This window comes from Opisthocomus hoazin, chromosome W (assembly GCF_030867145.1).
Source record: "Opisthocomus hoazin isolate bOpiHoa1 chromosome W, bOpiHoa1.hap1, whole genome shotgun sequence".
In the NCBI taxonomy this organism is placed as follows: domain Eukaryota; kingdom Metazoa; phylum Chordata; class Aves; order Opisthocomiformes; family Opisthocomidae; genus Opisthocomus; species Opisthocomus hoazin.
The window spans coordinates 29,075,663-29,089,985 of NC_134453.1; positions in this window are offsets into that span (position 1 = coordinate 29,075,663).

Below are 14,323 nucleotides of genomic sequence, written 5' to 3' on the forward strand. Positions count from 1 at the left end.
CCTGCTGGCCACACTCTTGATAATGCACCCCAGGATGCCATTTGCTTTCTTGGCAGCCAGAGCACACTGCTGGCTCATGGTTAACCTGTCCTCCACCAGGACACCCAGGTCCCTCTCCACAGAGCTGCTCTCCAGCAGGTCTGCCCCAAACCTGTACTGATGCATGGGGTAGTTCCTCCCCAGGTGCAGGACCCTGCACTTGCCCTTGTTGAACTTCATCAGGTTCCTCTCTGCCCAACTTTCCAGCCTGTCCAGGTCTTGCTGAATGGCAGCACAGCCTTCTGGTGTATCTACCACTCCTCCCAGTTTGGTGTCATCAGCAAGCTTGCTGAGGGTACATTCTTACTCTTCATCCAGGTCATTGACTGGGCTGAGTACTGACCCCTGGGGGACACCACTAGTTACAGGCCTCCAACTAGACTCAGTGCCGCTGATGACAACCCTCTGAGTTCTGCCATTCAGCCAGTTCGCAATCCACCTCACCGACCACTCGTCCAGCCCACACTTCCTGAGCTTCCCTAGGAGGATGTTATGGGAGACAGTGTCAAAAGCCTTGCTGAAGTCGAGGTAGACAACATCCACGGCTCTCCCCTCATCTACCCAGCCAGTCATGTCATCGTAGAAAGCTATCAGATTGGTCAGGCATGATTTCCCCTTGGTGAATCCATGCTGACTACTCCTGATAACCTTCTTTTCTTCCACTTGCTTGATGATGGCCTCCAGGATAAGCTGCTCCATCATCTTTCCCGGGATGGAGGTGAGGCTGACCGGCCTGTAGTTCCCTGGGTCCTCCTTCTTGCCCTTTTTGAAGATTGGAGTGACATTGGCTTTCCTCCAGTCCTCGGGCACCTCTCCTGTCCTCCAGGACCTCTCAAAGATGATGGAGAGTGGCTCAGCAATGACATCCGCCAGCTCCCTCAGCACTCGTGGGTGCATTCCACTGGGGCCCATGGATTTGCAGGCGTCCAGATTGCTTAAGCGATCCCTCACACAGTCCTCCTCAACCAAGGGAAAGTCATCCTTTCTGCAGGCTTCTTCTCTTACCTCCAAGGCCTGGGATTCCTCAGGGCCTGCCTTGGCACTGAAGACTGAAGCTAAGAAGTCATTCAGTAACTCTGGCTTCTCTGCATCCTCCGTCACCAGGACACCCACCTCATTCAGCAGCTGCCCCACATTGTCCCTAGCCTTCCTTTTGCTGCTGATGTAGTTGAAGAAGCCCTTCTTGTTGTTTTTGACATCCCTTGCCAGCTTCAATTCCAGGTGGGCCTTAGTCTTCCTCGTCGCATCCCTGCATGCTCTGACCACATTCCCGTACTCCTCCCAAGTGGCCTGCCCCTCTTTCCACATTCCATGCACCTTTCTCTTCTGCCTGATCTCCGCTAGAAGCTCCTTGTTTAACCATGCAGGTCTCCTGCCTCCTTTGCTAGATTTCTTTCTCAGGGGGATGCACTGCTCCTGAGCATGGAGGAAGTGATGTTTAAACAGTGACCAGCACTCTTGGACCCCCCTGCCTTCGAGAGCCCTGGCCCATGGGATTCCTTCGAGTAGCTCCTTGAAGAGGGCAATATTTAGCTCTCCTGAGGTCCAAGGTTTTGATCCTGCTTATCGCCCTGCTTCCTCCACGCAGGATCCTCAACTCGACCATTTCATGGTCACTGCAGCCGAGTCTACCTCCAACCTTCACATCCTCAAGCAGTCCCGCCTTGTTTGTTAATACAAGGTCCAGCAGAGCGCCTTTCCTTGTTGGTTCCTCCACCACTTGCATCAGAAAGTTATCATCGATGCTCTGTAGGAACCTCCTGGATTGTGTGTGCCTATCTGTGTTGATATTTCTAGGGATATTTCTTGGAAAATGTCCGAGTTATGAAGTCCATATGCAGCATTCACAACTTCTGTAGTAAAATAATGAGCAATATTTGATTTTTGAGTAGGAAAATTATATATTCAGAAAAATACCCAGAATTTTCAACATTGATATTCAACTTTGTTTAATTGCTACTGAGTTGCTACAAAATGAAGGGGAATTTCAGGAATTCTTATGTAAAATATTTTGAACTTTGCCTTGAATAATTGTCTTTATGACCTTCTCCGTCACCACAGCCTTCAGTCTTAAAGGTCTCCCTAAGAAGGCAAAGCCCATGGTTTCTGTCCTGTATTTGTTATGGTTTGACTGTTAAAAGTTTTCCACCACAACTTGGATTTCTGTATTTGGATTTTCCTTTTCTTGAGTCCTTAAAGGTTTTGCAGTGATAGCTTCTCAACATGAAGAACTGCAATAATAAAATTAATTTTAATATAAAATTGTTGAATGCAGGTTATTGTGCTTGTAAGTCGCATTTCTAGGAATAGTGGCAAGGTGTTATGGTCTTTTTAACCAAGACTGAAGGGGATCTTCTGTCTCATCCAGTCTCCTCCTATTTCAGGCAACCACATTATATAGCCTTTTAAATAAATTGATGAAGTTCCATCTTAAGATGATCTGGGCTGGTTTTGCCCTATTGCTTCTTCTGAAAGACTTTTCAAGATCTTCATTGCTCTTTCTATCCTGTCTTAGGATTGTGTTTGACTTGTAGGACGTCCATATCACATAACTGACTTGTATCATTGTTAGTAGTTCCTCAGCCTGTGGTCTCATTCTTTTTTCTGTTGTAACTTACCAATGATTGATGCCATCCGGTTCTTTGTGGGTGGCATCTGTGTCTTCATCTGTGCTGGCCGTGTATCCTAATTTGTTATTGACATATGTATGCTTGGATTTTGTCTCAAGGTTAAGTTAACAAAGATATTAAACATGATGTTTGAGGAGCATTCTGGTTGAATACTTCCTTTCTTGGGACTACTTGTGATCATCACTTTTTTCCTCTTTTTGGCCATATTTTTACCTGCCTTACCGTTCTTCCAGTAATCCTCACTTTCTTCCAGCATAACTAAGAATTTCCTTTATGGTGTCATAGCACAACTTTTGCTGATGCCCAAGTAGATTGCATTTCCTTTGTCTGAAAATATGTTATCTGGTCAAAGAATGTCAGTATCTGACCACACAATGTCAGTATGCTGAAATTTACATCTAGCATTTTACCTATATCTTCTTGGCTTCCTTTTTTCCCCCATTTATTCTTTCTTTCTGCTATGAACTTTTGCACACTGTTAGGGCAGCCTTATGGAACCTGAAGCTTTTTGTGACAGATCTTTAAGAAACAAGAATTACAAGCTATAGATTTTCCAGAATGTCATTCACTTCTGCCATTTGCTATGTCAACTAACTGAAATGTAAGACAGAAACTAAACTTTTCTTACTAATGAAAAAAGACAGCATTGGGATGTCTGCAACTGTAAATATAAGTGAAAGTTTAAATACTTTCATGCAAAAATAAGCTCCAAACTCAGACTTCCTAGGGAATGTTTTTATTGGAAGTTGATTCTAGCCTAGTCCAATTTTATTCTTCTTTTTGTATTATTCATTCCCTTTTTGACAAGTCACCAAGTCATGCTTATTTTCTGGCATAGGTCATCCTCTTTTTTATAGCAAAAAGTAGGTGGAGAGGAGTCAGCAGAAAGAAATTACAAAAGGTCCTCTGTATTTCCATATCATTCTACCTAAATATTTGAAGGAAGGTTGTATTTCTTTGTAGTATCCTAGGCACCTGATGTCCCTATCACCAGTTCCTGACAATAGGTTTCCAGAATTAGAATACAATTACCATGCAGCCTGTCCAAAGATGACTTGAAGACCTATTGCAGAAGTGTCTCATGATGGCTGAAAATGTATTTTGTTTTCAGAAAAATATATGACTTAATTACTTTTGGTTTCCAGCTGCTAAAACCTCATAGCTTTATGGATTTTGATAGCAAAATACTACAAAAAAGATCCCTGTTAATTTGAAGGATGGTTGTAGTAATTTTTCAGAACTTCCATCTTTTTCATCTTATTTTTTACAGGAAGAAAAACTTATCAATTTTTGAAAATACGGATGACATCTTATTTTATATAAAGAGCATAATTTCTAGGGGTGGATGTGACTTCCCTGGTAAAGGACTTTTTGACTGTATCTTTTAAGGGTGTACAAGCAGTCTAGATACCTTGATGGAAGTAGACATGATGTTAAAAAAGACAACTGGCCCACAAATGCTTATGTTGATAGAAAAATAAAACAGTCTTTCCTTCCTCCACACATGGACCAAATAAGTGAGATCAAGACTTTATTTTCAGATGATAACAGGAGAATTCTATGACAGATGTCTTTAGTTGCAATTAGGTCTGCTGGAATAATTAATGAATCTTAGAAAATCACACTTCAAAAATTAGCCTCAGAAATGCAACAGTCACTTTTCTGTAGGAGTTTTCTTGTGCCTTTCTCACTGCTTACCTTTACGTTGCTAGAGCCTGGATTGCACTTTAACCAAGTGTCATGGTTTAACCCGGCAACTGGCAACTAAGCACTAGACAGCCGCTTGCTCACCCCTTCCCTTCCCCCCCAGCAGGATGGGGAGGAGAAATGGACAACAGGTAAAACTCATGGGTTGAGATAAAGACAGTTTAATAAGACAAAAAAGGAAATAAATACTAATAATGAAAATAATGAATATGCAAAACAAGCTGTACACGATACAATTTTTTTCTCACTGACCGACAACCAATTAGCAGTCAGTCCCAGAGCAGCGACCACAGAACCTGGAACTCATCGATTTCGCGAATTTTGTGGAATTCCCAAAACAAGTTTGAACTCCCAGAAAAAGAGGAATTCCTGCCCCCGGCCAAGCCCAATTCATAAACTGAGCATGCCATATTTCCATTGTCTAGTTTGGGCTAGCTGTCTGGCTATACTCCCTCCCAGCTCCTGCACACCTGCTCATTAGCTGAATATGAGAAACTGGAAAAAGTCCTTGACAACAATAACTAAAAACATCAGTGCTATCAACATTCTTCTCATACCAAATCCAAAACACGGCAGTTAATGGGAGGAAAATTAACTCTACCCCAGCCGAAACCAGGACACCCATTTCCTTTGCAGCAAAAATCATAGAATCATAGAATCATAGAATGGTAAGGGTTGGAAGGGACCTTAAAGATCATGTGGTTCCAGCCCCCCTTCCTTGGGCAGGGACATCGTCCATTAGACCAGGTTACTCAGAGCTCCATCCAACCTGGCCTTGAATACTGCCAGGAAGGGGGCAGCCACAGCTTCTCTGGGCAACCTGTTCCAGTGTTTCACCACCCTCATGGTGAAGAATTTCTTCCTAATATCTAATCTAAATCTGCCCTCTTTTAGTTTACAGCCATTCCCCCTTGTCCTATCATTAGACACCCTTGTGAAAAGTCCCTCTCCATCCTTCCTGTAGGCCCCCTTCAGGTACTGGAAGGCTGCTATAAGGTCACCCCAGAGCCTTCTCTTCTCCAGGCTGAACAGCCCCAACCCTCTTAGCCTGTCCTTGTAGGAGAGGTACTCCAGCCCTTGGATCATCTTTGTGGCCCTCCTCTGGACCTGCTGCAACACATCCATGTCCTTATTATGTTGGGGGCTCCAGAGCTGGACGCAGTACTCCAGGTGGGGTCTCGTGAGAGAAGAGTAAAGGGGCAGAATCACCTCCCTCGACCTGCTGGCCACTCTTCTCTTGATGCAGCCCTGGATACGGTTGGCTTTCTGGGCTGCAAGCGCACATTGCTGGCTCATGTTGAGCTTCTCATCCACCAGTACCCCCAAGTCCTTCTCCTCAGGGCTGCTCTCGAGCCACTCTCCGCCCAGCCTGTACTTCTGTTTCGGATTGCCCCAACCCACGTTCAGGACCTTGCACTTGGCCTTGTTGAACTTCATGCGGTTCACGCAGGCCCACCTCTCCAGCCTGTCAAGGTCCCTCTGAATGGCATCCCTTCCCTCCAGTGTGTCAACCACACCACACAGCTTGGTGTCGTCGAAAAACTTGCTGAGGGTGCACTCAGTCCCACTGTCCATGTCGCCAACAAAGATATTAAACAGCACCGGCCCCAGTACCGACCCCTGAGGCACACCACTCGTCACTGGTCTCCACCTGGACATCGAGCCATTGACTGCAACTCTCTTGAGTGCGTCCATCGAGCCAGTTCCTTATCCAACGAGTGGTCCATCTGTCAAATCCATGTCCTTCCAATTTAGAGACAAGGACATCATGCGGGACAGTATCGAATGCCTTGCCCAAGTCCAGGTAGACGATGTCAGTTGCCCGTCCTTTGTCCACCAATGCTGTAAGCCCATCATAGAAGGCTACCAAGTTGGTCAGGCACGATTTTCCCTTGGTGAAGCCATGTTGGCTGTCCCCAATCACCTCCTTGTTATCCATGTGCCTTAGCATGGTTTCGAGGAGGATCTGCTCCATCATCTTGTCAGGCACAGAGGTGAGACTGACTGGCCTGTAGTTCCCCAGGTCTTCCTTTTTTCCCTTTTTAAAAATGGGGGTGATGTTGCCCCTTCTCCAGTCAGTGGGGACCTCCCCAGACTGCCACGACCTCTCAAATATGATGCTAAATCTAAAGATGTTAAATCTAAGCTAAAATCATCAAAGTGCTGGTGGCTATCTGTTATCTTCAGACAGTTCTACTGAAGACAGAAATTTCTTCCAACAGAAAAATTAGAGAACAGCTCATCTTATTGCAGGGGAAATAAAAGGGGTTCTTCTGAAGAACATATAAAGGTATTACAGCCCTTATGAGTGTAGGAGTAATACTGCACTGGGCTCCCTGGGCTAACCTGGATGCTCAAATCCAGTGCACATTTCTCCAGCTAGCATTGCACTAAAGACTCAGAAGCCGTGTTTTTATTGCTTTCTTTTTTTGCTTAGATTTTTCCCCCCAGTGTATCGACTAGTACCTCCTAACTAGGTCTGCAAAATCCTAATGCAGACAGGGAAATTCTCTTACTGCTCTGAAGCATGAAGATAATAGCATTGACTCTGCTTAGTTGCTTCTGGAAAACTAGAGTGCTTTCTCTCCACTGGGATGCTATAAGCAGATAGCTTTTAATTACCTGCTGTAAAACCAACTTTGTGGAAGTTGGCACATAAGGCACATAAGCATCTCTGATTTAACTCCTCTTACTCACTTGCTAGGACTAGTAGTCCATCCAGCTATCTTAATATTATTTGTTGTCATGCATTCTTCCTTTTTTTTCTGTCTTTTAATGTATTTTGGCATTTGCTTTAACCTTGTACTTTCTGTGATCCTTTCTGAAACAGGGCTTTATGATGTATTTATGTTTAGTAGGTCAGATAACTTGTTTTTATGCAGACAGATCAGCGACATACAAGAAAGGAAATGTGAATTATCTGTCCACATCCCACAGCTTAGATAGCATCTCAGACTGAGCTATGCACCGAGGATATTCCTAGTGATCTCGGGAACCCATGAGGTGTGTCCAATAGCACTTCATTCCTTCTCATTCCTTGCTTCAGTCTGCCTAGCTATATTTGTGCAGACAGCAACTCTTTAATTTAAGCATGAAAGAAATTACTCTAAACAATTATTTACATAGAGTGTCTCCACTCTTGAAGTAACATGTTGATTCCATGTACTATTGAAAGTGTATTATGTAGTTCATTACTCAGAATATCAACAGACATGCCTAATAAAAGAAGCATAAGACAAGATGATTTGCATAGTTCAGTTGAACTTCACAGTTTGAATTTCTGAGCAGGAGAAAATGCCAAGATTCCATAAGGCAATGACTTATTCCAAATCTGGCATTTCTCCTATTCAGAAACACAGACTGTGAAGTTCACTTGAGTTATTCAAATCAATAATTTTTTTTTCCCTGAGTATTTTAATAGCAAGTACATTTTCTGTTATTAGTGTATTACTTATACATTATTTGCATATTAACATGTTGAGTATATTCACTTACCTGCTGTCTCTCTTTCTCGATTCTTCAAGAAAAATCTCTGTAGTACATTTAAAGGAGTAAGGAACATAGACAGGTTGATACATATGTGCCTTTGCTAGAGAATTAAGATGAGCATCATGCACAACTCATTTGTGGCTTTGTCTTATGTCATTCCATCACTTGCAATTTATACAAGCAATTCCTAGACCATATAAATAAGGGATTTCACACATACAACATATATCTGACTTGAAGGCTGTGTCTGTATTAGTAAATAAATGGACTAAGGAATGTTCTTTGGTCCTGAAGCTGACTGGGATGGCAAGGCCTGTGTCCATATGGCTAGCTCTTTTGCCCTTCTGACTATATTAACTGTATTCTTATTTGGGATGATCCTTGGCCTATGCAAAACCCTGAAATACGACTTGGAATTGTGGGTGAGAGGTAGTTGGCCTGAGCTAAAACTATGTCAGGAACTTTGATGGCAATTTCACGCTACAGTCACACACCCATACTGTGGTCCTGCTGAGCTTATCAGTGCAGTTTTATCAGAAAACTTCATTATATCCCTGCCTACCTCAGGATACCATTCAGGGTCTCTTTCTAACTCTGTAACCTAAGCCCCAGCACAGCTCTCTGTACTGAACCCAGTGGCTTAGGGCTACTTGCCTTCACAGAAGGGGTGTAAGGGTAAAAAACTCCACCTCCTTCCTCAACCTGGGTTTATTTATTGGCAGCAGTGCTGCTCCATAACTTGGGGAGAGGGGAGAAAGAATACACATAATGGTGGGACTGTCTAACCTCCCTCATAAAAATAAGCAACAGTTGTTACACTCCCTCTACTTTGTCGAGCCACCATCCCCCCATGAAGGCTTTAAACAAAGATATCATCTACGATTTTCAGTTTCTGTGAAACCTGAGGAAGCTTTTAGGATTCTGTACATGTGATTGCAGCTGATCTGCCTAAGACAGACAGTACATCAAGTGACTGTATGTGCAAGTAATGACAGTTATTTGGTCCGAATATGCAAATAGTGTGTGCAAGCATTTTTCCATGAGTTGTTGAAAAATTGACCTTAAATATTTTGCTTTTCATTAGAAAAAATGAGGATTTCACAATTACAGACATATTAAACTCTTCCTCTTCTCTGGATGACATATATAAATTTTTTTTTTCTTTATTAACATCATCAGAACGAAGAGTGAGAGCATAGGTTCTGGGCTTGATACATGCTGTTGACTATTTTACAAGACTATAATAAAAGCTTGATATGTTCTTATATGATCTGCTACTGTAGTGAAAAACACATCTATTAAAACTTTATAAGCAGCTGTGGCTGCTTGCTCCTGTGAAAAAGCAAATCCCAAATGTCACTTGGTTTCTGTGGTTCGTCAGAAAATAGTGTATTCAAGTCTGGTCTATACTCAATAAGTTTTACTGGCATGATTATGTTTGCTAGCAGTGAAATTTTTTTCATCATCATAACTGTGCTTCACACTGCCCTACCACAGATGTAGGTATGCTGATGCTCTTGATGAAGATATGACTCTTGCTTCACCAACCAGAAGTAGGATACACCTTTAACACGTTTAAGCTAGAATTTCCATTTCTAGATGAGGGGAATGATTGTCCTATGTGGAACTAAAAAAAGAGACATTCTGAAGTGCAGACAAGGCTTCAGTTTCATAGACACAGAACAGTTCTGAATAAATAAAGTCCTCTCCACTTGGCAGTCAGGCCTGCTGACTTATGACTTTATCATGTTTTTCAGTATTTGGGTTTTTTTGTTTCTTAAAATCCTCAAGTTCCTGCATAACATGAATACATAGAAGTCTGTGTTTCATATTAGACCATCTTTCTAGCCTTCATAGTTGTGGAGAAAAAGCTTGGAAATGTTCTTACAATCCCCAGTTTTAACACAGCAAATAGAAGGATCTGAAATGTGCAATATTTAAAAATATTGTAAGTTTTAAATCAAGTTCTTTATTTCTGAGACCTCCCCTTTTTTAACACTGTAGTTTTGATAATAATGACTTCTATGAATTTTATTTGCCTGACCTGATATTAAATGTGTCGGATCTCATGTACCAAAATGTTCAGGCAAAAATGCATAACAAGATTTACTTATTAATAGGATTGTATACATTAGAAAAGAATGATTTTGAGATTCAGGGGCTTCTGCTCAAAATTGTGGCTGTTTTGTTTTTTGAAGCGTATTACAGTAGGTACACTTATCTTTTTTAGATGTGCTTTATGAACTAAAACTTAGAAGTTGAGCTCTGTGCAGAGTACTGGTTATTAACATTCTGAAACTAGTAGATTTAGAACAAATTTCTCAAGTACAGGGTAACCCATGATTTTGTTGAAATAAATACTGCCCATGAGCCTCCTAAGATGTAGTATCAAGAAGGAGCTTTTTGCCTATATGTGACTGTACACATCTGTTAATTCAGAGATCTAAACACGAAATACAGCACTCAGGGACATCAGGTGAATATCTGATCATCTCTGAGGAATTTTGGCAAATATGGATGAAATATTTGCATCAATAATTAATTCTGGTATAAATCAATACAAGTTACTAATAAATGAGAAAGAGACATGTCACTGCCAAAAATCAGCTGTTAATGCCTCTTCACTTACTGAAATGGCATGCTACATATCACAAATGTTCTATTACTAACTACAAAATATTTCTCTAGGTGAAAGTCAGGAATATTCTCCAGCTCTACCATGAATGCTGCAGTCATAGCACAGTCTAATTTGAGATTGGATTAAATGTGCATAGAGCATGAGAAATAAGGAGATACAACTCTTCAAGTCTACTTTTCATGACTGTATTCAGAAGTACTTACATGATTTAGGAGCCTAAGGGCTCAATTCACTTGACCACACATAGGGATCATGTTCCATTTAAAACTCATTAGGTTATTGCAAACTTCCTCATGGGGCTGTGAAATACGACACAGGAGCTATGGAAGAATTGTGTACTTTTGGAACAGCGACTGGAGACCAATCAGGATATCCTAGGGTGCCTGAAGTGCCACTAGGTGAGTGTGGTGTGTACTGGCAACTGAACCTTAAACTTTCAAAGTCCAGGCTGGATTCAAGCTTAGGATCTGTTCTTGAAGAAGATAACTGAGCCACTTATTCTAAAGAACTGAGTAAGTCTTAGTCTTTTCTTCAGAGTGGCTATATCTTTCTATTCAGTATACTTGCTAAACATACTGATTCTTTCCTTCATCAAACATTGGCAGGTGGAACTCAGCTATCTCAAAGGGGAAAAAGAATTCTTGGCCACGAGCTGGCGGGGCTCATTGAGAGGGCTTTAAACTAGGTTCGAAGGCAGAAGGGGACATCGCCCAGCTCACTAGGGATGAGCCTAGGCTTGGCGTGCCAAGGCCAGGGGTGAGATTGACAGCCCAGCTCAAATGTGTCTACACCAATGCACATAGCATGGGCAATAAACAGGAGGAGCTGGAAGCCATTATACAGCAGGACGTCTATGACTTGGTCGCCATCACAGAAACGTGGTGGGACAACTCGCATGACTGGCATGCTGTCATAGATGGCTACAGACTCTTTAGGAAAGACAGACCAACAAGGAGAGGTGGGGGAGTTGCTCTATATGTGAGGGAGCAACTGGAATGCATTGAGCTTGGCCTGGGGGCAAATGAGGAACAAGTTGAAAGCTTGTGGGTTGGAATTAAGGGACAGGCTCACACGGGTGACATTACGGTGGGTGTGTACTACAGGCCACCTGACCAGGAGGAGGAGGTTGATGAGGCCTTCTACAGGCAGCTGCAAGCAGCCTCACAGTCACAGGCCCTGGTTCTCATGGGGGACTTCAGCCACCCTGACATCAGCTGGGAAGACCATACAGCTAGGCAGGCGCAATCCAGGAGGTTCCTACAGAGCATCGATGATAACTTTCTGATGTAAGTGGTGGAGGAACCAACAAGGAAAGGCGTGCTGCTGGACCTTGTGTTAACAAACAAGGAGGGACTGGTGGAGGATGTGAAGGTCAGAGGTAGACTCGGCTGCAGTGACCATGAAATGGTGGAGTTCAGGATCCTGCTTGGAGGAAGCAGGGCAATAAGAAGGATCAAAACCTTATACCTCAGGACGGCTGACTTTGGCCTCTTCAAGGAGCTACTGGGAGGAATCCCGTGGGCCAGGGCTCTCGAAGGCAGGGGGGTCCATGAGTGCTGGTCGCTCTTTAAAAGTCACTTCCTCCATGCTCAGGAGCAATGCATCCCCCTGAGAAAGAAATCTAGCAAAGGAGGCAGGAGACCTGCATGGTTGAACAAGGAGCTTCTAGCGGAGATCAGGCAGAAGAGAAAGGTCCATGGAATGTGGAAAGAGGGGCAGGCCACTTGGGAAGAATACAGGAACGTGGTCAGAGCATGCAGGGATGCGACGAGGAAGGCCAAGACCCACCTGGAAGTGAAGCTGGCAAGGGATGTCAAAAACAACAAGAAGGGCTTCTTCAACTACATCAGCAGCAAAAGGAAGGCTAGGGACAATGTGGGGCCGCTGCTGAATGAGGCGGGTGTCCTGGTGACGGAGGATGCGGAGAAGGCAGAGCTACTGAATGCCTTCTTTGCTTCAGTCTTCAGTGCTAAGACTGGCCCTCAGGAATCCCAGGCCCCGGAGGTAAGAGAAGAAGCCTACAGAGAGCATGACTTTCCCTTGGTCGAGGAGGACTACGTGAGGGATCGCTTAAGCGATCTAGACATCCACAAATCCATGGGCCCCGATGGAATGCACCCACGAGTGCTGAGGGAGCTGGCGGATGTCATTGCTGAGCCACTCTCCATCATCTTTGAGAGGTCCTGGAGGACAGGAGAGGTGCCCGAGGACTGGAGGAAAGCCAATGTCACTCCAATCTTCAAAAAGGGCAAGAAGGAGGACCCAGGGAACTACAGGCCGGCCAGCCTCACCTCCATCCCGGGAAAGATGATGGAGCAGCTTATCCTGGAGGCTATCATCAAGCAAGTGGAGGAAATGAAGGTTATCAGGACTAGTCAACATGGATTCACCAAGGGGAAATCATGCCTGACCAGTCTGATAGCTTTCTACGATGACATGACTGGCTGGGTAGATGAGGGGAGAGCAGTGGATGTTGTCTACCTCGACTTCAGCAAGGCTTTTGACACTGTCTCCCATGATATCCTCCTAGGGAAGCTCAGGAAGCGTGGGCTGGATGAGTGGCCGGTGAGGTGGAGGGGAGGAACAACCTCATGCACCAGTACAGGCTTGGGGTGGACCTGCTGGAGAGCAGCTCTGCGGAGAGGGACCTGGGCATCCTGGTGGACGACAGGTTAACCATGCGCCAGCAGTGTGCCCTGGCTGCCAAGAAAGCCAATGGGATCCTGGGGTGCATCAAGAAGAGTGTGGCCAGCAGGACGAGGGAGGTTCTCCTTTCCCTCTACACTGCCCTGGTGAGGCCCCATCTGGAGTACTGTGTCCAGTCCTGGGCTCCCCAGTTCAAGAAAGATGAAGAGCTACTGGAGAGAGTCCAGCGGAGGGCTATGAGGATGATGAGGGGACTGGAGCATCTCCCCTACGAGGAGAGGCTGAGGGAGCTGGGCTTGTTCAGCCTGAAGAAGAGAAGGCTGAATGGGGACCTTATAAATGCTTACAAATATCTGAAGGGTGGGTGTCAGGAGGATGGGGCCAAGCTCTTTTCAGTGGTGCCCAGTGACAGGACAAGGGGCAATGGGCACAAAGTGAGGCACAGGAAGTTCCGTCTGAACATGAGGAAGAACTTCTTCCCTCTGAGGGTGAGGGAGCACTGGCACAGGCTGCCCAGGGAGGTTGTGGAGTCTCCTTCTCTGGAGATATTCAAGACCCACCTGGACAAGGTCCTGTGCAGCCTGCTGTAGGTGACCCTGCTTCGGCAGGAGGGTTGGACTAGATGACCCACAGAGGTCCCTTCCAACCCCAACCATTCTGTGATTCTATACTCTTTTCTTGCCCAAAGATCATGCAGGTGGTATGGGGCAACCCTCACCTTCCCTAGTAACACTGAAGAGTTGGGCAAAACCCATAAACTTGGCTATATCCCACGATGACGCCCTGGTTGTAAGATCTCTCTCCTGGAAAATAGCAGAGGTGAGTGTGTCAGGGAAGTGCTCTAATCATTAGACTGCAGCTACCAATGTATATTTTAAAGAAAATGGTGGATCTGTCTTCACGACATGACGGGCCTGATCTTTTCAAGATGTGGTACACACAATCCTGAATTTAATTCTCAAATCTCTCTTTATGTATCTGAGACCTTTACTTTAATCTGGCAGTAAATCAGTCAGAAATGAGACTTAAGTTTCTGAGAAATACAGGCACTGTTAAAAAATTTATCCCTCGACAGTGATTAAACTCACCATCCACATAGGTGTCACACCTAGTAGCACAACATCAGTGCTTCCCAAAGTTTTCCCTTAGCAACCCTACTTCCAGGGTCACAACC